At 42.6% G+C, this 21,850-nt stretch overlaps 1 protein-coding gene across 1 annotated transcript in view; it reads right to left on the bottom strand.

Moving 5' to 3' along the window:
* PLA2G5 (phospholipase A2 group V) overlaps nucleotides 1-20,706 on the bottom strand; it is a 52,801-nt gene extending 32,095 nt beyond the window's left edge. The window contains exons 1-2 of the mRNA XM_032300659.1: nucleotides 20,458-20,706; nucleotides 19,727-19,875 (exon numbers count right to left, since the gene is read on the bottom strand). The gene's annotated coding sequence lies outside the window, so the exon portion shown is untranslated. The remainder of the gene's footprint in view (nucleotides 1-19,726; nucleotides 19,876-20,457) is intronic.
* Nucleotides 20,707-21,850: the final 1,144 nt, after the last annotated feature.

Genomic DNA, 21,850 nt, shown 5'->3' with positions numbered 1-21,850 from the left:
CTAGGAAGAAAAAGGAACTTTTATTGTGTTCCAAAGACTGAGCCTAGGATGGAGGCAAGATGGCCGACAAGATGTAGCCAGGAGGAACACCTGCCACTGAGGGACTGGAACATTGGAAAGTCTGGCACATGTTGAGTAGATCTTTAGAGGGAAGGCATTGAGAGGTACTGCAATGGGGCAGGATGTTGATGATGCAAGAGGTTATGTATTTTGGGCTGAAGGGGTTTATGGGAAGCCTTTGTACTTTCAGCTCAATTTTGCTTTGAACCTCACAGCTCTAAAAAGTAAAATCTTTTAGAGGGAGGGAAAAGAGAGAAAAGGAAATGCAGTGTTTAGCCTTTTAGCCTCTGGAATTCAGGGAGAGATACCAGGAGGTTGGAATAAATGTTGAGTGAGCCAACACTCCCTGCAGACTTCAGGTAAAATGTCATCTCCCTAGAGAAACTTCTCTGACCTTCAGACTAGTTGAGGCTGTTGCAGCACTTGGTTCTCCACAGAACTTGGTTGTCCAATACATGACTACTACATGTATTGGCCAGGGTTCAGTGAGAGAAGCAGAAACATTATGGCATTAAAGAATAAGAGATTCATTATGGGAAATAGGCCTCCTATAATTTTAAGAAGAGCTAGGGAAGCAAAAGTCTAAAAGAGAGAGTGAAACCACCAAAGAAGCGTCACTGCTAATCCCAAAGTACTGGGTAGGTGGACAAGTTAGATCTGCAGGGAAATCTGAGAAACTATCTCCAAGTGCCAGGGTAAGATGGGCAAATGAGCGCTTCTGGAGAAGTCTACTAGAAGGGATTATCCCAGTGCGGCTACCAGCTCTATGGTCCTGCGGCAAACATCAGGTGGTGGCCAGAGCTGCAGCTGGTCATCAGTACCAGCAGGCAGTAACCCCTATTCTAAATTTTGATGCCTTATAGTATTTGGCAGGGATATGTATAAAATTTCTTGATTAATAAATACAAACAAAAATGCATCCTGGAAATTCTTAAGACATTTCTAATATTATACTTTACCGATAATTTTAAAGCTAACTTATTTATTAAAGATATTTACTGGCCAGTGTGGTGTAATCCCACACTTTGGGAGGCCAAGGTGGGCAGATCACAAGGTCAAGAGATTGAGACCATCCTGGCCAACATGATGAAACCTCGTCTCTACTAAAAATACGAAAGTTAGCTGGGCATGATAGTGTGTGCCTGTGGTCCCAATTACTTGGGAGGCTGAGGCAGAAGAATTGCTTGAACCAGGGAGGCAGAGGTTGCAGTGAGCTGAGATCATACCACTGCACTCCAGCCTGGTGATAGAACGAGACTCCTTCTCAAAAAAAAAAAAAAAAGATTTTACTTAAGTTATGTAAATTTGAAAAAGAATTTGACTACTCTTTTCTTTTTTCCTGATAAAGTATTTAATTCAAGAGCTTTTATTTTCTTAAGCCAGTTAATTAGAGCTCTTTTATATATTTTCAGTAGCGAAACATTGTGTACACAACACATAAATACCTAGATGTATTAGGTATGCCAGTAGAAGTATATCTTATAGATTCATAAAAACTTCTTTTTTCCTCTCTTAGACTTTAAAATTCTTGAAAAACTATTTCAATAGGTAACCTCTATCAATTATTGATAACCCTAGGCAATTATCAGCTAAGTAGCCTTAAATTTACATATTAAAAACAACTCAGGTGAAAATAAAATAGCAAAATTTACATCATAAGGTACAGAGAGAAAAATCTGGTGTACTAGAGGGAAATTAAAATTGATTGAATTGCCAATTAAGCATAAAATTATAGAAATTATAAAGGCCTTTTAAATATATACACATGCACACATACACACAAACACACACACATAGATCCTACACACACACACACCAAGTCAGGTAGAGTTGGTCAAATCTGGCTGGTGAAAGACCAGAACAAACAACAACAAAAAAAAACCAACAGTATGATCACTGAGAACTCTAATGGTGAAAAGAAATTAAGACCAGCTGGTTGTTATTCTTCAGTCAAGACAAAACCCAAATTCAGCTACTTAGCTAGGGATGGGTCTCAGACTGAAGACCGTCCTCTACCACCCTAGAAACAGGAAAAAAACTCAAACTCATTCTCCCTGCTGGGAGTGAGTTCAAACTCCATAAAGGAGTTACCTGACTTCCAAATCACGGAAACAGGAAATCTTGCCTTCCTTATTGGAAGCAAGTAAAACCCAAAAAATGGGGATTGGGGGATGAGTTGCACAGCAAAATAAATTTTAGATCTCGAACAAATTTTGGGAGATCAGGGATTCTCTGGAGGCAGTGCTCCCAGACCTCAGCAAATTGTGCTATTGGTTTGAGCCATAAAGTTAGCTTATGCAGGTACCAAGCACCTATAGGAGGTTTGTCAAAGGTCAGAGGTACCTCCATTCAGGATCCCTTTGTGGTTGCCAAAATGCAAATGCTGAATATCTGAGACAGGTCTCAGTTGATTTAGAAAGTTTATTTTGCCAAGGTTGAGGACACACACCCATAACCCAGCCTCAGCAGGTACTGATGATATGTGCCCAAGGCAGTTGGAGCACAGTTTGTTTTTATACATTTTAGGGAGACAGGAGACATCAATCAACATATGTAAGATGAATATTGGTATGGTCCAAAAAGGCAGGACAACTTGAAGTGGGGAGGGAGCTTCCAAATCATAGGTAGATAAGAGACAAATGGTCACATTCCTTTGAGTTTCTGATTAGCCCCTCCAAACGATGCAATCAGATATGCATTTATCTCAGTGATCAGAGGGGTGACTTTGAATGGGAGACATGTTTGCCCTGAGCAGTTCCCAGCTTAACTTTTCCCTTTAGCTTAGTGACTTTGGGGCCCCAAGATTTATTTTCTTTTTACAGAATAATTATTGATGTCTTTGACTGGAATTGGAGGTAACAGTATGAATTTATCATGCAAGTAAATGAGTGAATGTGTGAGTGTGTGTGTGTGTGTGTGTGTATTTGCCAGCTTTGAAGAAGTGATATCCCACTAACAATGAGCACTCTAGTTCCCAGATATTTATTTCTAAGTGCCATTCTGAAAAAAAGAAAAAGAAAAGAACCAAGACATGTCAGGAAAAAAAAAATGGCTAATTCCAGGACTTTGGAAGACAGAAGATAAGTTTGGAGCATTTTGTGGTGTCAGAAAGTAGGATATGCTAACACAAAACAAAAACAAAATGCTGGGGAGACGCACGCAAGCAAGAGGGCTGAATAGGACTCTCCATTGCTTATCCCTTTGCAGAAACAGCATCTGAAAAACTATCCATGTACAAAAATACCTTTACAAAAGTTAAGGAAACCAGGTGAAAGATTACAGCACCTGGGTATAGCAAAAGCCATATAGTATAGCTTTACTATAGCATGTACTATGGCTATACTATAGCAAAGGGTATAGTAAAGCAAAATAAATTTTCTAAATAACAAATGACACATTGAAGAGAGTAGGAAGGACAGTTTTTTGTTTATGTGTTTGTTAGCTTGTTTCTTTGTTTAATGATGTTATTGTCTATTTTGAACAAAATCATTAAGGGTGGAAAATTTTGAATACAAGAGTAGAAAAAAGACTCAGAATTCCACCAAGATGGCCAAATAGGAACAGCTCTGAAGCATAGCTCCCAGTGAGAGAGATACAGAAGGGGAATGATCCCCACATTTCTATCCAAGGTATCAGGTTCATGTCAATGGGACTGGTTGGACAGTGGGTGTAGCCCAAGGAGGCAAAACTGTGGCAGGGCAGGGCACTGCCTCACCCGGGAATGCAACTGACCAGAGGATTGGGGACTTTCCACCCCAGCACTCTGGTTGAGATACTGTACTTCTCCATGCCCTCTGCAACCCACAGACCAGGAGATCCCCACCAGGCTGAAAGGTGCTGCGAGCTACCAACACAGATCTGAGTGGCAGCTCTGGCAGATGCCATGGGTTGTCAGCACAGATCTGGGTGAACATTTTGACTAGCACTGAGAGCACCTGTGGGATGAAGCTACCCACTCCCCAGAAAGAGGGGGAGCTGAAAGCAGGGAGACAGGTGATACAGTGGGGTGGGTCTCACCTCCCAAAAGACCAGCAAACTGAAGCCCTCTCACTTGAGAGTTTTGCAGCCAACGCATCAGTTTGAGCTCAATCTGGGATAATCAAGCTCGGTGCAGGGAAGGGCGTCTGTCATTGCTGACACAGGTCTAAACCTAACTGTGTAAACAAAAGCCAGAGGAAGCTTACACAGCAGCTGGACAGAGTCCATGACAGCCCAGCAGCACCTCTGCAGACAGACAAGGGACAGACTGCCTCACATGGCCCCCTGACCCCCGTATAACCAAAAAGACATCTCATACAGGAGAGCTCTGGCTGTCACCTGGCAGGTACTTTTCTGGGACAAAGATACCACAGGAAATATCAGGCATCAATACTTCCTTATCTGCAACTCCCACAGGTGATTCCCAGGCAAGCAAGGTCTAGAGTGGACCTCCAGCAGCCCTACAGCAGAGGGACCTGACTGTTAGAAGGAAAACTAAAAAACAAAAAGAAATAGCTCCAACATCAACAGCAAGGACATCCACTCAGAGACCCCATCCAAAATCATGAAACTTAAAGATCAAAGGCAGATAGATCCACAAAGATGGAAAGAAACCAGCACAAAAAAGATGAGATTATCAAAGACCAGAATGCCTCTCTTCCTCCAAGGAATCACAACTCCTCACCAGCAAGGGAACAAAACAGGGTGGAAAATGAGTTTGACAAATTGACAGAAGCAGACTTCAGAAGGTGGGTAATAACAAACTTCTCTGAACTAAAGGAACATTTTCTGACCCAATGCAAAGAAACTAAAAACCTTGAAATGCTAACTAGAACAACCAGCTTAGAGAAGAACATAAACAACTTGATGGAGCTGAAAAACATAGCACAAGAACTTCGCAAAGCATACACAAGTTTCAATAGCCAAATCAATCAAGCAGAAGAAAGGATATCAGAGATTGAAGATCAACTCAATGAAATAAAACAAGAAGGCAAGATTAGAGAAATAAAAGTGAAAAGAAATGAACAAAGCCTCCAAGAAATATGGGATCATGTGAAAAAACCTAATCTACACTTGATTGGTATACCTGAATGTGATGGGGAGAATGAATCCAAGCTGGAAAACACTCTTCAAGATATTATCCAGAATTTCCCCAACCTAGCAAGGCAGGCCAACATTCAAATCCAGGAAACACTGAGAACACCACAAAGGTAGTCCTCAAGAGGAGCAACCCCAAGGCACATAATCATCAGATTCACCAGGGTTGAAATGAAGGAAAAAATGCTAAGGGCAGCCAGAGAGAAAGGTTGGGTCACCCACAAAGGGAAGCCCTTCAGACTCACAGCAGATCTCTCAGCAGAAACCCTACAAGCTGAAAGATAATGGGAGCCAATATTCAACATCCTTAAAGAAAAGATCTTTCAACCTAGAATTTCATATCCAGCCAAACTAAGCTTCATAAGTGAAGGAGAAATAAAATACTTTATGGACAAACAATTGCTGAGAGATTTCATCACCACCAGACCTGCCTTACCAGAGCTTCTGAAGGAAACACTAAACAAGGAAAGGAACAACCTGTACCAGCCACTGCAAAAACATACCAAATGGTAAAGACCAACGATGCAATGAAGAAACTATGTAAACTAACAGACAAAACAAGCCAGTAACAAAATGGCAGGATCATACTCACACATAACAATATTAACATTAAATGTAAACAGCCTAAATGCCCCAATCAAAAGACACAGATTGACAAACTGGATAAAAAGTCAAGACCCATCAGTGTGCTGTATTCAGAAGACCCATCTCACATGCAAAGACATACATAGACTCAAAATAAAAGGGTGGAAGAAGATTTACCAAGCAAATGGAGAACAAAAAAAAAAACAGGGGTTGCAATCCTAGTCTCTGATAAAACAGACTTTAAACTAACAAAGATCAAAGGAGGCAAAGAAGGGCATTACATAATGGTAAAAGGATCAATGCAACAAGAAGAGCTAACTATCCTAAATATATATGCACCCAATACAGGAGCACCCAAATACATAAAGCAAGTTCTTAATGACCTACAAAGAGACATAAACTCCCACACAATAATAGTAGGAGACATTAACACTTCACTGTCAATATTAGACAGATCAACGAGACAGAAAATCAACAAGAATATCCAGGACTTAAATTCAGAGCTGGACCTAGTGGACTTAATAGAAATCTACAGAACTCTCCACCCCAAATCCACAGAATATACAATCTTCTCAGCATCACATCGCACTTACTCTAAAACCGACTACATAATTGGAAGTAAATCACTTCTTAGCAAATGCAAAAGAATGGAAATCATAATAAACAGTCTCTCAGACCACAGTGCAATCAAATTAGAATTCAAGATTAAGAAACTCACCCACAACTGCTCAACTACATGGAAACTGAACAACTTGCTCCTCAATGATGACTGGATAAACAATAAAATGAAGGCAGAAATAAAGATGTTCTTCAAAACCAACGAGAATGAAGACACAACATACCAGAATCTCTGTGACACATTTAGAGCAGTGTCTAGAGGGAAATTTATAGAAATAAATGCCCACATGAGAGGCAAGGAAAGATCTAAAGTCGACACCCTATCATCAAAATTGAAAAAGCTAGAGGAGCAAGATCAAAAAAATTCAAAAGTTAGCAGAAGACAAGAAATAACTAAGATCAGAGCAGAACTGAAGGAGATAGAGACACAAAAAGAAAACCTTCAAAAATCAATAAATCCTGGAGCTGGATTTTTGAAAGATCAACAAAATAGACTGCCAGCCAGACTAATAAAAAAGAAAAGAAAGAAGAATTGATTAGATGCAATAAAAAACGATAAGGGGATATCACCACCAATTCCACAGAAATACAAACTACCACCAGAGATTACTACAAACAACTCTATGCACATAAACCAGTAAGCCTGAAAGAAAGGGATAAATTCCTGGACGCTTACGCCCTCCCAAGACTAAACCAGGAAGAAGTTGAAACTCTGAACAGACCAATAACAAAGTCTGAAGTTGAGGCAGCAATTAATAGCCTACCAACCAAAAAAAATTCCAGGTCCAGACATGTTTACAGCTGAATTCTACCAGACGTACAAAGAGGAGCTGGTACCATTCCTTCTGAAACTATTCCAAACAATGCAGAAAGAGGGAGTCCTCCCTAACTCATTTTATGAGACCAACATCATCCCGATACCAAAACTTGGCAGAGACACAACTAAAAAAGAAAACTTCAGGCCAATATCCATGATGAACGCCGACGCAAAAATCTTCAACAAAATACTGGCAAATGAATGCAACAGCACATCAAAAAGCTTATCCATCATGATCAAGTAGGCTTCATCTTGGGGATGCAAAGCTGGTTCAACATACTCAAACCTATAAATGTGATCCATCACATAAACAGAACCAAAGACAAAAACCAAGTGATCATCTCAATAGCTGCAGAGAAGGCCTTCGACAAAATTCAACAGCCCTTTATGCTAAAAACTCTCAATAAACTAGGTATCGATGGAACATATCTCAAAATAATAAAAGCTATTTATGACAAACCCACAGCCAATATCATATTGAATGGGCAAAAACTGGAAGCATTCCCTTTGAAAACTGGCACTAGACAAGGATGCCCTCTCTCACCATTCCTATTCAGTTTAGTACTGGAAGTTCTAGCCAGAGCAATCAGGCAAGAAAAAGAAATAAAGGGTATTCAATTAGAAAAAGAGAAAGTCAAATTGTCTCCATTTGCAGACAACATGATTGTGTATTTAGAAGACCCCATTGTCTCAGCCCAAAATCTCCTTAAGCAGATAAGCAACTTCAGCAAAGTCTCAGGATACAAAATCAGTGTGTAGAAATCACAAGTATTCCTACACACCAGTAACAGACTAAAAGAGAGGCAAATTATGAGTGAACTCCCATTCACAACTGCTACAAAGAGAATAAAATACCTAGGAATACAACTAACAAAGGATGTGAAGGACCTCTTCAAGGAGAACTACAAGCCACTGCTCAAGGAAATAAGAGAGGACACAAACAGATGGGAAAACATTCCATGCTCCTGGTTAGGAATAATCAATATTGTGAAAATGGCCATACTGCCCAAAGTAGTTTATAGATTCAATGCTATCCCCATCAAGCTACCATTGACCTTCTTCGCAGAACCGGAAAAAAATACTTTAAACTTCATATGGAACCAAAAGAGAGCCTGCATAGCCAAGTCAATTCTAAGCAAAAAGAACAAAGCTGGAGGCATCATGCTATCTGACTTCAAACTATACTACAGGGCTACAGTAATCAAAACAGCATGGTACTGGTACCAAAACAGAGATATAGACCAATGGACCAGAACAGAAGCCTTGGAGGCAACGCCCCACATCTCCAACCATCTGATCTTTGACAAACCTGACAAAAACAAGCAATGGGGAAAGGATTCCCTGTTTAATAAATGGTGTTGGGAGAACTGGCTGGCCATGGGCAGAAAGCAGAAACTGGACCCCTTCCTTACACTCTACCCTAAAATTAACTCCAAATGGACTAAAGATTTAAACATAAGACCTAACACCATAAAGATTTAAACATAAGGCCTAACACAGAAGAAAACCTAGGCAAAACCATTCAGGACATAGGCATAGGCAAGGACTTCATGGCTAAAACACCAAAAACCATGGCAACAAAAGCCAAAATAGACAAATGGGATCTAATTAAACTTAAGACTTTCTGCACAGCAAAAGAAACAATCATCAGAGTGAACCAGCAACCAACAGAATGGGAAAAAAATTTTGCAATCTAGGCATCTGACAAAGGGCTAATATCCAGAATCTACAAAGAAATAAAGCAGATTTACAAACCCATTCAAAAGTGGGTGAAAGATACAAACAGACAACTTTTAAAAGAGGACATTTATGAGGCCAACAAACATATGAAAAAATGCTCATCATCACTGGTCATTAGAGAAATGCTAATCAAAACCACACTGAGATACTATCTCATGCCAGTTAGAATGGCAATCATTAAAAAATCTGGAGATAACAGATGCTGGAGAGGATGTGGAGAAATACGAACAATTTTACACTGTTGGTGGGAGTGAAAATTAGTTCAACCATTGTGGAAGACAGTGTGGTGATTCCTCAAGGATCTAGAAATATAAATACCATTTGACCCAGCAATCCCATTACTGGGTATATACCCAAAGGACTACAAATTGATCTATTATAAAGACACATGCACACGTATGTTCGTGGTGGCACTGTTTACAATAACAAAGACCTGGAACCAACCCAAATGCCCATCAATTATAGACTGGATAAAGAAAATGTGGCACATATACACCATGGAATACTATGCAGCCATAAAAAAGGATGAGTTCATGTCCTTTATGGGGGCATGGATGAATCTGGAAACCATTCTTAGCAAACTGACCCAAGAACAGAAAACCAAAACACCTCCTGTTCTCACTCAATGGTGGGTGTTGAACAATGAAAACACATGGGCACAGAGAGGGGAATATCACACACTGGGGTCTGTTGTGGGGTGGGAGGCTAGAGGAGGGACAGTGTGGGGTGGGGAGGTTGGGGAGAGATAACATTGGGAGAAATGCCTGATGTAGGTGACGGGGGGATGGAGACAGCAAACCACCATGGCTTGTGTGTACCTACGCAACAATCCTGCAAGATTTGCACATGTACCCCAGAACTTGAAGTACAATTTAAAAAAAGAAAAAAAAGAAAGAAAGAAAAAAGACTCAAAACAAAACCCATTTCAGTCCATTGTGGTTCTTTGTGAGTAGAGTATGGTAGTGAGAATGTCATCCAAAATATCTAGTTTATAAATTTTATTTTATGGCCCACAAGGTCAAATGAGAGATATATTACAGATGGTTATATTATAAACCTAAGTTTAAGAAACGTGATCAAGCTAATACTTACAGTCTATCCTTTTTGTGATCTGATTAAAAGCCTGCAAATCTTGAATTACCTAAAAACTATACAGAATGGAATACACACAGTGAGTATGTAAAGTTCTTATAAAACATGGAACACAATCAATGGCTTCCCTCTCTCTCTCCCCTTCCCCCGACTTTCTCAAAGGAAATTTCCTATTTCTAGAAAATGTTTACAACAAAAGAAGAGCTCGCAGGATCAGACTAAGTAAATTGCAATAAGGAGATTTGGTGTGAAGTCTAATAATTCTTTGCAACAAGGTGGAGCTGAAGTGTAGACCTAGTTCTCCAAGTGTAGTTCTTGTTTTGTCCTCTTTGAACATTACTATGCCAGATATAACATTGCTTTTGGAAGCTTAAAGGAACCCTGGGGAAACAAGTTTACTGACACCTTCTATTGCCCGGAGGCCAGAATCAATGATACTGCCCTCCAAAAGACATTAATGTCCCTGCTTTGGCCATAATTGACCCTCATGATAAGATAAACAATTTCATTGAGGAATTTCTCAGAGAAGCCCTTTCCTCTGGAGGAAAATCACAGCTACACCTCAGGCCCCCAGTCACAAGATGCTAGGATATGCCACAGTCACAGATTCTTGCCTGATGGGCAACTTACATCCACAGACAGTAAACCTGTAACTCAAGACTCAGGCGCCACAATAGGTTCACAAGACCCTACCTGAGCTTAGGAACCTAGTTCCACAGCCTCTCCAAGCACCTACACCTGGAATCCAGCACCACTGCAGCTGAATGTAGACAATGTCAGATCTGATGCCAACAGGAATACCCTCAGCTGTTTCCCCATAGGAGGACCCAAAAGCCCTTGACACTGAGGACATCAATAACTACACGGCTGCTGTTACTGCCAAAGCTTCTACAGCCTAGGACACTTAGTTGACCACTATTATTACTGATATATATATTTTTGAGACAGGGTCTCACTGTCACCCATGCCAGGGTGTAGTGTCCAATCATAGTCTACTGCAACTTCAAACTCCTGGGCACAAGTGATCCTCCTCCCTCAGCCTCCTGAGTATCAGGGACTACAGGCATTTACCACCATGCCCAGTTAATCTATTTCTTGTACAGATGGGGTCTTGTTATGTTGTCTCAAACTCCTGAGCTCAAGCAATCCTCCTGCCTTTCCCTCTCAAAGTGCTGGGATCGCAGAAGGATTTAACCTTACCTAGAGCTGAAACAAATTTAGAGAGCAGAGCAAAATATAAAAGTAGGAGAAGCAGCAGGAAGAGTCCTGTGGGCACTCCTGGTCCCCAGGAACGCCATTTCTGACTTTGTCTCACAGGGGTCCTTGGGGAGGGCTGCCAGTGTAATTGGGGAAAGACCACAAGGAGAAGGAAACTTCCAGTTGAACTTTGTAATAATTTTGACTGGCTGTGAACTTTTCTGGCCAGAATGGTTTTTTTGGGGGGTGTGGTGGGGGAAGCAGAGAACAGGAATTGCAGGTATGAGCACAGCATACACAGCAAGCAAGGAGGGACAAAGTCTAAAAGCCCTGCTTGCTTTCTCAGCGGGGAGGCTAGTAGCCTGGGGCAAGATCTCAGCCCTGCTCACCAGCTTCCTGGATATAAACTCTGTGCTGGTGGTGGAGCACAGTGCGAATGAGACCAGCCTTGCTGGCTGCATGGGAAATGGGTGAAGTCTGTCACTGCCAGCTTTCCCCTACTTCCCTAGTGACCTGTATGACACAGCAGAGGCAGCCATAATCCCCCTGGGAACATGATGCCATTGGCCTGAGAACCACACGCCTATCCCCCACAGCATGCCCCACCCAAAAAGAGTCTAAGATCAGACATGCCTAACTCTGCCCCCACCTGATGGTCCATCTCTACCAGCCCTGGTAGCCAAAGATAAAGAATGTAATCTCTTCGGAGCTCTATGACCCTGCCCATTGCCTTAAAAACCTGAATACTTACATAGGCAAGCTTGTATTTCCCCACACTACCACAGCTGATGATCTCTTGAAACCACCAGCCCCTGGATGGAGGTCAGCCAATGCAAACCATTACAGCAACTCATAGCAGAACAACGCTGCTCCAAGAAAAGGGGAAACAACAGCTAATTCTGCTGCCTGTAACATCCCAGCCAACCAGAGGTCCTGAGTCTGTTCTTGTGACAGTTTCACTGCTAGCACAACCAGCATTCAAGCAAACCGGCACACCAAACAAAACTATAACCAAGGACCCTCACAGAGTCCATTTCACTTCCCTGCTACCTCCACTGGAGCAGATGCTGGTATCCAAGAGACCTGAAGACGGATCACACAGAACTCTTTAAGGCATTCCCCAGTACCAGCCCAGAGCCCAGTAGCTCTGCTGGGTGTCTAGACCCAGAACAGTAATGATCACTGCAGTCCAGCTCTCAGAAAGCCCCATCCCTAAAGGAAGGGAGAGAGCACCACATCAAGGGGTCACCCCATGGGACAAAAGAATCTGAACAGCAGCCCTTGAATCCAAGATCCTTCCTCTGACTCAGTCTACTCAAATGAGAAGGAACCAGAAAAACAATTCTAGTAATATGACAGAACAAGTTTCTTAAATGCCCCCATAAGATCACACTCTGAATTGCCAGAAAAAGAATTCAGAAGGTCAATTATTAAGCTACTCAAGGAGGCACCAGAGAAAGGTGAAATTCTAAAAATAATACAGAATATGGACAAGAAAATCTTTAGAGAAATGGCATAAATTTTTAAAAATTGCAATTTCGGGAAATGGAAGACACATGGAAATGCAAAATATACTGGAAAGTTTCAACAATAGAAGAAAACAAGTAGAAGACATAATTTCAGAGCTTTAAAGCAAGGCTTTTTAATTAACCTAATCTGACAAAGAAAAAATGATTTTTAAAAAATAAACAAAGCCTCCAATAAGTTTGAGATTATGTTAAATGATGAAATCTAAGAATGAATAATTTATGTTCCCAAAGAAGAAATCTAAAAGTTTGGAAAACTTATTTGAGGGAATAATTGAGGAAAATTCCTCTAGCCTTCCTAGAGATCTAGACATCCAAATACAAGAAGCTCAAAGAACACCCAGGAAATTCATCACAAAAAGATAATTACCTAGACACACAGTTATCAGGTTATCTAAAGTTAAGACAAAGGAAAAAATCGTAAGAGCTCTCTTAAGAAGCAAAGGTATCAGGTAACCTATAAAGGAAAACCTACCAGGTTAACCATAGATTTCTCAGCAGAAACCCTATAAGCTAGAAGGGATTAAGTATCTTTAGTCTCCTTAAACAAAACAATTATCAGCCAAGAATCTTGTATCCAGCAAAACTAAGATTCAGAAATGAAAGATAAAGTCTTTTTCAGGCAAATGCTGAGAGAATTCACCACTACCAAGCCACCACTACAAGAAATGCTAAAAAGGAGCTCTAAATTTTCAAACAAAACCTTGAAATACACCAAAAAACCCTCCTTAAAGCATAAATCCCACAAAACCTATAAAACAATTACACAATGAAATAAAAAAACAACAACAAGGTATTCAGGCAACAACTAGCACAATAAACTGAATAATACCTCACATCTCAATACTCATGTTGAATGTTTAAATGACCTATATGCTCCACTTAAAAAAAAAACAGAATGGCAGAATAGATAAGAATACACCAACCAAGTATCTGCTGTCTTCAAGAAACTCATCTAACACATAAAGACTCACATAAACTTAAGGTAAGGGGGTGGTAAAAAGATACTCCATACAAATGGACATCAAAAGCAAACAGGAGTAGCTATTCTTATATCAGACTGTTAGTCCAAACTGCACCGTTTCGTCAGAAGCCCACTATTTCACAAACCTTGGTCAAAATGAAACATTCCACAGAGGTTCAGGCTGTGAGAGACAGCCTGTTATCATACTCTTCTGGGAGAATATGCAAGGAACGCCAAATTCCACTAGAAAAGGGCCAGAACTGCCTCATCTTGGGAACACATTATCAACATCTTCTGAGGCAGCAGACCATGTCCTCCACACCCTTGCCCCAGTATGTAAGCAGCAGTGGGAACTGGCATTAAGCTGGTCTCCCAGCTCTGTAGATCTTATGCTGGACACAAAGCCTGCATTTGCTGTTAAGCTGCTCTCTCTCTCTCTCTCTCTCTCTCTCTCTCTCTCTCTCTCTCCCTGTTTCTGTGTCTTTCTTTAACCCTTGCCTTCCCTTCAAAACGTAACATTTTTGGTGCCTAAATCTGGGACAGGGATTCGGTTCTAAATGGTTAAGTCTTATCTTGCAATCTGGAAAGCAGCAAGCAGCAAAAACTAGACCTGGGCCTGCTTCCAGATCCTGAGTAGATTCCCTATTCCCAGGTCCCTTTTCCTCATTCTCCCTTCTTCTCCAGCCCTGGGCTGACCTCCAGATCCTGATCAAACCCCCCTTCCTCTTTTTCCTTCCTTCCCCTTTCCGGGTGGCTCTGGCAGTGATCACCCTCATTGCTAGACATCACATCCAACACCTGTCTCCAATTAATGGGTGAACCTCTCTTTTCCTCCTTTCCAGATTCCTCTCTATTTCTGCCAATTTGCCAGAAAATCCCAGCACTGGGTGAGAGGTCTTCCCAGTCACCAGGAGACCATGGCTTGCCTTCTCAGGGGACACCCTCAGAATACTTGCCACTCTAGCTGCTCCTCATTATCCACCTTGTTACTTTCTGTTAATCCTGATGTTTGAAATGTTTCTAAACCCACAATAGCCAAACATCACATCCCAGTCAAAATAACCCTCCAAAACCTCTCTATTTTCCTTCATCAGTCTCAATGTCCCCTTAACCCAGCTGGTCTCAGGGGCCTCAAACCTATTAACTGTAAACATTTACAAGCTCGAGTTCTCAAGCCTGTCAACTCTCCCCATAACACCCCAGTCCTGGCTGTCAAGAAAATACAGACAGGTCTTACCACTTGATCCAGGATATCTGGGTTAATAACCAGGTGGTGGCTCCAATCCATCTCCAACCTATATACTCTACTCTCTCATATTCCCTCTCTACCACACACTTCTCTGTATTGGATCCAAAGAACACCTTTTTCACTATTCCATTGGATCTGGCTTCCCAGTCTTTTTACTTGGTCAGAACCTGATATTCACACATCTGCCCAACTAATATAGACTTCCATAGGGGTTCTGAAATAGCCCCCACCTTTTCGAACAGGCCCTGCCCAAGGACCTGAACTTTCCCTTGCTCCTAACACCCTCCTCCAATACATCATCTTAGCTCCTCCCTTAACTTGTCCATCCAACACACCACTCAGCTTTTAAACTTCCTCCATAGTTGAAGATATCAGGTCTCACTCAAAAGGCTCAGGTAGCCCCAAACCAGGTCACTTACCATGGGATTGTTCTAACCTGATAGAAGAAAATTTTCAGTGCTGCAAAAGAAATAGCACTTGAACATAAATTTTCTCAGCAAGGCAATTTTACTTCTATAGAAGGGTGGGTCTCGTGGATGGAGCAATGGGGAGAGAACACCTGAACAGGGGAGAGGAAGGGGCTCTTATCCCTGATGCTGGTAGCCCCTACTGCTGTGTTATTCCCCTATTGCTTAGAGTTGGACTGTACAGTCTAAGCTAATTAGTCTAATTCTAATTGGTTATTTTAAAGAGTATGAGCCTGAGTGGTGGGGTGAGCAGTTTCACCAAGAAAAATGGTTATGGAACACATGACTATAGGTGACTCAGGTCAGAGCAGGTGACCAGAAGTGACTCAGGATGGAGCAGGCAACTAAGGGAACAGATGTGAACTATTGATTAGAGCTGGTGAGAAAGTTGTTTACTGAAACTAGGGACAAGGAGATAAAGAGAACAAGGAAGTTAAACTTTAAAAATGGAGAACAAAGAACACAGAAACTGAACATACTGGCATACTGATTCTTTGAAGAGAAATTCAGAACTCACCGTATTTAACACCCCTAACTATTTGGCCATCCCAACCCAACAAAAGGAGCTAATTAGGGACATGCCCCTTCCCCACATAAAGAAGGACCTCCTCTCCTTCTTGGGCCTTGTGGGATACTTACAGCTATGAATTTCCAACTTCAGCTTGCTGGCCAAGCCGCTTTATGTGAATTCACAGATAGAAATATCTCACAAGGCTCATCCTAGAACCCCTGAACCCAGATTGCCCCATCAAAACTTTTTTAAAATGCCCTTTTAACGATCTCAGCACTGGGACTGCCCAACCCCACCAAGCCCCTTACTCTGTATGTACATTCCAACCAAGGCCTTGCTCTTAGACTGCTCTGCCAAACATATAGCAACATCCCACAAACCACTGCATACCTCTCAAAACAACTGGACTCTGTCATCCAAGCCTGGCAACTCTGCCTGAAAATCTTGGGTATGGGCCAGGCATGGTGGCTCACACCTGTAATCCCAGCACTTTGGGAGGCTGAGGCGGGTGGATCATAAGGTCAGGAGTTCAAGACCAGCCTGGCCAACATGGTGAAACCCCATCTCTAATAAAAATACAAAAATTAGCTGGCTGTGGTGGCACGTGCCTGTAATCCCAGCTACTCAGGAGGCTGAGGCAGGAGAATAGCTTGAACCAGGGAGCTGGAGGTTGCAGTAAGCCAACATCGCACCACTGCACTCCAGCCTGGTGACAGAGTAAGCCTCCATCTCAAAAAAAAAAAAAATATATATATATATATATATTGGGTGTGGCCACATCGCTGGGCTCGGAGGCACAGAAACTCACTCTCTACCAATACATTACTATGATTACTATGTTATGGCATCTTCCCATAGTCTACAGGACCTCATGAGCCATCAATCCCTTCTATCCTTCCTACCATTCTGCTTACAGCAGGTATATGTCTTATTCACAAGTAACCTTCCAGAGATTAAAGCTTTCAACCTGGCCACCCTCTTCTCTGTAAACACATGAGCTCTTTCACTCCTGTCTGGACCTCTTAGACTCCCTCTCCTCCCACTTCCAACACATTTTGGAAGCCCCTTTGTGGGGAACACCTACATGGTTCATTAATGGAAGCTCTCTTAGGGAGCCATATCCAGCAGCTGGCTACACCATCATTGCCAAAAACAAGCTCTTAGAATCCAATGCTTCCCCACTCCATACTACCTCCTCTCAACAGGCAGAACTAGTTGTCCACCCTAGCAAAGGGGAAAAGGAAAGGGTTCACATTTACACAATTCCAAACATGCATGCCATATCCTACACTCTCACACCTTAATCTGGCAGAAAAGGGGTTTTCTAACTACAAAAGGAATCCCCATAGGAAATGGCAAACTCATACGCAAACTGCTGGAGGTAGCTAAACTACCACTATAGGCCACCATTATCTATTGCAAGGAACACCAAAAGGCTGTAAGTGCCATAACCAAGGAAAACTTCTTAGCAAATTCAGCAGCCTGGCAGGCAGCTCTTAAAACCCCATCATTACTGCCCATTTTTCCCAGCATACACCCTGTATGTACCCAGGAAGAACAAACCTCACTCGTCCAGGAAGGAGGATGGTTTTATCTCAATAATAAAATCGTCTCGCCCAAGTCCCAGGAACCCCCTGTACTTTCATATGTACACAACCATTTCCATACTGGTTACCGCCCCCTACTCCAACTCTTACACACATTTTCCCACCATGACTGCCAATCTCAAAGATATTACTAAGGCATGTTCTCTCTGCACTCAAACTTCTCCTCAGGGACCTATCAAACCACCTCCTTTCCCCACACACCAGGCCTGAGGACACCTGCCAGGGCAAGACTGGCAAATCAACTTCACCCACATGAGCCCCCATAAAATGAGTCCAGTACTTTATGACAATAATAGATACAGTCTCTGAATGGATAGGAACTTTTCCTACCAACACCAAAAACAAACAAACAAACAAACAAAAAAACACCACACACACACACACACGTCACTTCTTTTTTCCTTACTCACATTATCCTTCCATTTGGACTCCCCTCTTCTCACCAGTCAGACAATAGGCCAGCATTTGTTTCACAAGTTAACCAACAGCTGGCGAAGACTCTAAATATTAAATGGGCATTCCATATTCCTTATCGCCCCCAATCATCAGGTCAAATCAAACAGGCCAATGCCCTTTTAAAACAACTAGCCAAAGAGTCCCTAGAAGTTAAGATGGCCTGAAGTTCACTTCTCCCACTGGCCCTCATGGGATTATGAGCCATGCCCTAAAAGCCCCTCAGCCTAAGCCCATTTAAACTCGTGCAATGCCCCTGTATCCTCCAGAATCTCCTGTACCTCCTCCCACTTCTATATGGGATACTTGGCTTGCATTACACCTCACACAACATCTAATAAGACAGTTCACAAACACTTACTTGCCCCAGCCTAAAAGTCCATTCTCAAAACACTCCTCCCTGTCCCTACAACCAGCTGAATGATCTGGGTCACAGACTTCCCCACCTCCCCTCTCCAACCTAAGTAGACGGGTGCTCACCAGGTTACCCTAACTACTCCCACAATGGGAAAGCTAGCATCCTTTCCACACTGGATACACCATTCCAAACTAAAAAGAGCACCAAGTGCACCTCCAGAATACTCCCTCCCCCCACACACAAAAAAATTCTTCCTCCCTCACAGGACTAACCTGGCTGCGCTTAACAAAAATTCCAGAAGTTGCCAATCCAGAAGGCCCTGGTCCGTAACACTCTCCACCTCCAATTTCAAATCTTTTAGCTCATATGTTGTTTCAGAGCCTTCCTGGTCCTCCTTCCCTGGATAGTCCACTCCGATTTCCTACGCTAATCCAGGAGCTATGGCTAAAGGGCATCTTCCAAAATTTCACTCCTACTGAAATCTCCTTTTGTCTTCTTTGTGAGATACTCTAAGTCCCCACCCCCAGCCTCTGGCAGTAGGGTCCCCTTTGTCAACCTCACACATTATCTCTTAAATCAGTCATACTCCCCTCTTTCTTCCAACTGTTAAATTTGTTCATCCACACAAATCCAGCCATTCACAGCCCTTCCTATTAATCTAACCACACAAACCCAGTCCAAAATAAACCTACAACTCATCTACTTAGCCAATCCCTTCTCTTAACTGCAACCTATATCCTTCAACCCTATCAGGACCACAATGGCTATTAATTACAAAAACCTATTTCTCTCTCCAAAACCAAACAGGCCCCCTCTCCTCCCTGACCGACTTTCCCTACCAAGCCTTCCCAGGGGTTACCCTTACTAACAACCATTCAACGTGGAAAAACAAAAGGTCTGAACAAAAAGTTTATCCAGGATTCGACCCCCACCTTCTCATGGCTTGCCACCACAACCTACAATTTTTGTCTGTCCACCCCGATTGCTTTCCTTCTGTGTAGCACAAACTCATCTTTGCCTGCCAGCAAGTTGGTCAGGAATATATACCCTGGTGTTTCAATCTCCACCTGTTAACATTTTGCCAACAACCAAACTATTCAGCTTCCTTTAGTCATCTCCATTTCCTCCCCCTCCACACACACCAGACTAACTATACACATCATTCCCCTGTTAGCAGGACTGAAGTGCTGGAAAGGGAAGAGTGTGGTCCCTTTAAATGATACAGAAGGGGAAAAGGGAAGTGCTGGATAGAGGAGGGCATGGTCCCTGGCTTGGGCTCCACTCCTACAAACCTAGGTGAGGACAGGCATTTGCTGCCCAAATGTTGGATTTCCCAAGACCACCCTAGCCTGCCATGCCCCCATCCTGTGCCCATAAAAACCCAAGACTCTAGCGGGCAGACTCACACGTGGCTGGACGTCAAGAGGAGCAGATCAGCAGAAGAACACACAGGTAGCTGGACGTCGAGAGGAGCATGTCAGCGGAGGAACACATGGGCGGCTGGAATTCGAGAGGAATGCACCAACAGGCACTGGCGTGCTGGCAGGCCACCAACCTGCAGAAAGACGTGGAATTTGGCAGGGGCAGTTAGAGGAGAGCCCGCGCCACCAAGCGGCCCGATTCCAGGGGAAAACCATCTCCCTTCTGGCTCCCCCATCTGAGAGCTACTTCCATTCAATAAAACCTTGCACTCATTCTCCAAGCCCATGTGTAATCCAGTTCTTCTGGTACGCCAAAACAAGAACCCAGGATACTGGAAGCCCTCTGTCCTTGTGACCAGGTAGAGGATCTAATTGAGCTGGTTAACACAAGCGGCCTACAGATGGCTAAACTAAAAGAGTACATTCTGACACACACCCACTAGAGCCTCAGCTGTAAACACTCACCCCCAGACACTGCCGTGGGGTCACAGCCCCACAGCCTGCCCCTCTGTATACTCCCCTAGAGGGTTGGGCAGCAGGGTACTGAAGAAGTGAGTCACACTCCCATTGCACACTCAGTGAGGGGGACAAGGGAACCTTTACCATTTCAGGACTGAACCTCTCTGCTGCACTCAAAACCAAGATAGCAGATTAGCCCTTTCTCAGGTTCCCCAATCTCCCTCCTCTTAACTAACAATTGGCCGGTATATACTCACCTTCATATCATCCCACTCAACCTCCCAAAGGCTGAACTCCCTTGTTCAGGCAGTCCTCCAGAAACACACTGATATCGTCCTTTTCCTCCACCAAGTCCAGTATCAGCACCTCTGGAAAAACAACTCTAAACTCAAACACCCACGACTTCAAAACCCCAACCCTGATTACAGTGCCCCTAATTCAACAGGAAACAGCCAGATAATCAACAGTGCCCCTCTTCCTTTTATACTAAAGTAGAAGGCAAGAAAGTTCAAACTGCACTGTTTTGTAACCCCCCACCCCTGCCATTTTGCAGACCTTGCTCAAAGTGAAACAAACATTCCATAGGGATTCGGCCATTGAGAAACAACCTTCTTATCATATTCTGCTGGGAGAAAGTGCAAGGAACACCACATTCCACCGCAACAAGGGCCAGAACTGCCTCATCCTGGGAACATGTTATCAACATTTTCCCAGAAAGCAGGCCATGTCTCCCCAAATCCCTCCTGCCCAGGCCTATAAGTGGCCCCACCCTGTAAGCAGTGGTGGGCACTGACATTAAGCTGGTCTCCCACCTCTGTAGGTCTTATGCTGGACATTAAAGCCTGTACTTGCTGTTAAGCTGCCCTCTCTGTGTGTGTGTGTATATGTCTTTAACCTTCATCTTGCCTTCAAAACCTAACACAGACAAAACAGGCTTTAAAGTATCAACACTTTAAAAAGAAAAAGAAGACTCTTATATAATGATAAAAGGACTAATCAAACAGGAAAATATCACAATCCTACATACATGTGCACCTGATGCTGGAACTCCCAAATTTGTAAAACAATTACTACTGGATCTAAGAAATGAGATAGATGGTAACACAGTAATAGTGGGAGACTTCAATACTCCATTGACGGCACTAGACAAGTCATCAAGACATAAAGTCAATAAAGAAACAATTGACTTAAACTATACCCTAGAACAAACAGACCGACAGATATTTACAGAACATTCTACCCAACAGCTGCGGAATATGCATTCTATTCATCAGCATATGGAATATTCTCCAAGATAGACCATATGATAGGTCACAAAACAAGTCTCAACAAATTTAAGAAAATCAAAATTATATCAAGTACTCTCTCAGGCCGCAGTGGAATAAAATTGGAAATCAATTCCCAAAGGAACCCTCAAAACCAGGCAAATATATGAAAATTAAATAATCTGCTACTGAATGATCAGTGGGTCAACAATGAAACCAAGTTGAAAACTTTAAAATTCCTTGAACTGAATGATAATAGTAACACAACTTATCCAAATTCTGGGATACAGCAAAAGCAGTGCTAAGAGGAAGGTTCTAAAGGAGCACAAATTGACCTAAGGTCACATCTCAAGGAAATAGAGAAGAACAAACCAACCCAAACCCA

Source organism: Sapajus apella, unplaced genomic scaffold (genome assembly GCF_009761245.1).
Source record: "Sapajus apella isolate SASKATOON/1434 unplaced genomic scaffold, GSC_monkey_1.0 scaffold43, whole genome shotgun sequence".
Classification (NCBI taxonomy): Eukaryota; Metazoa; Chordata; class Mammalia; order Primates; family Cebidae; genus Sapajus; species Sapajus apella.
The sequence above is the reverse complement of the archived record's forward strand: the minus strand, read 5'-3'. Positions and strand labels throughout refer to the sequence as shown.